This window comes from Sinocyclocheilus grahami, unplaced genomic scaffold (genome assembly GCF_001515645.1).
Source record: "Sinocyclocheilus grahami isolate Dianchi unplaced genomic scaffold, SAMN03320097.WGS_v1.1 scaffold634.1, whole genome shotgun sequence".
NCBI lineage: Eukaryota > Metazoa > Chordata > Actinopteri > Cypriniformes > Cyprinidae > Sinocyclocheilus > Sinocyclocheilus grahami.
In genome coordinates, this window is record NW_015505813.1 from 203,943 (window position 1) to 205,589 (window position 1,647).

Here is a 1,647-nt window from a genome sequence, read left to right on the forward strand (position 1 = left end):
TTGTTGCACATACAATATTAATGTTTAGAACAGTGCAAATACAAACATCATTAGAAACTCATAGCTCAGCATCACACACACCATGATATGGGTTAAAATAAGAGCCCATTTCTCTCCAAAACGGTGCCAGTTTTAGCGTTTTGCAATAAAGAAATAAAAATAACTAAACTTGATCATTTATGCTACAATTTTAACATAAATGCACAATAATGCCATACCTTTTACATATATTATGCTGACTTCGTGGGGAAGTCGTGGCCTAATGGTTAGAGAGTCGGACTCGTAACCCAAAGGTTGTGGGTTCGAGTCTCGTACCAGCAGGGATTGTAGGTGGGGGGAGTGAATGTACAGCGCTCTCGCCCACCTTCAATACCTTGAGCAAGGCACCGAACCCCCAACTGCTGTGTGTGTGCACTTTGGATAGGTTAAATTCCAAGTATGGTGACCCATACTTGGAATTTAACCTATCCAAAGTGCACAAAGTGAAAAAAGTGAGGGTGACCCATACTTGGCCACATGTCATTTCACTTTTTTTTACTTCACTTTTTTCACTTTGTAAGGAAAAATGCATTAAATAGCGAGGTATTTCTGGGGAAACTTTTTCAAAGGAAAACACACACATGTCTCTTTGCTGAGCCGCGGCGGTCTCGGTGAATCGGCAGCATCCACAACTGAACGGAACAAAAAGTGTTGAACTTGAAAATTGTTTATGCGCGAGTGCACTTGCTAAATGAAGGCGGATTGTATAAAAAGGATAAAAAAAAAAAACACAGTTTATTAACTAGCTGCAGTTTTATGACATCACGCGCTGGCACAGATGCAGTATATTAACGCCACGGGTCATCAATGAGGTGCAGATTTGGTCCTCAATTTGTGTTTCCAACACACTTTTTCACAGCGCACATCACATGCTCAAACTCATCAAAAGTCAACAAGTTCCACAAGCAACAACGACTTATCCAAGTGACTGCTGCAGAACGCACGCGAGAGAGAGACGAGGCAGCGCAGACCGCGAGTCTCATAAGTGAGTGGGAATTTACCAAACGTGGCACTTGCGGGAGTTAACATTGCACGTAATACCTGCAACCGCACACCAAATTTCAGGCCGTGTAGATAGGCAAGCATATATACAAATCATTTAGTAAGCAGAAATCCGAAATTTACCTTAACATATTAAGTTAGAGGAAGATGCGACTGAATTGATGCTTGAAGAATGCGCTTCCAGCAGCCATGATAAACAGTTGGCGGTTACAGTTTTCTATGCTCAATTTGATTTGACGAAAGTCACGAGACCTATTACTCTCTATCCAGTCACGTTGATGGATAAAAATAAAATTAAAATAAGCATGTAACGACCACAAACGGAGGAAAATAGCGGAGTAAAAGTACCGATACATCACTTAAAATGTACTTAAGTAAAAGTACACAATTTTAAACTACTCAAAAAAGTACAATTACTCATAAAAAACTACTTAATTACTGTAACGTGAGTATTTGTAACTGGATATAGGACAAAATCTGTCGTTTATAATCTTTCCATGGTTTCTTTGATTAATTGGATGAAAAAACAATAATCCCAAAACAACCATTTTAATAATACATTTTAATCTAATGCTTCCAAAATTTCACATCCTGTCAAATGTTGTT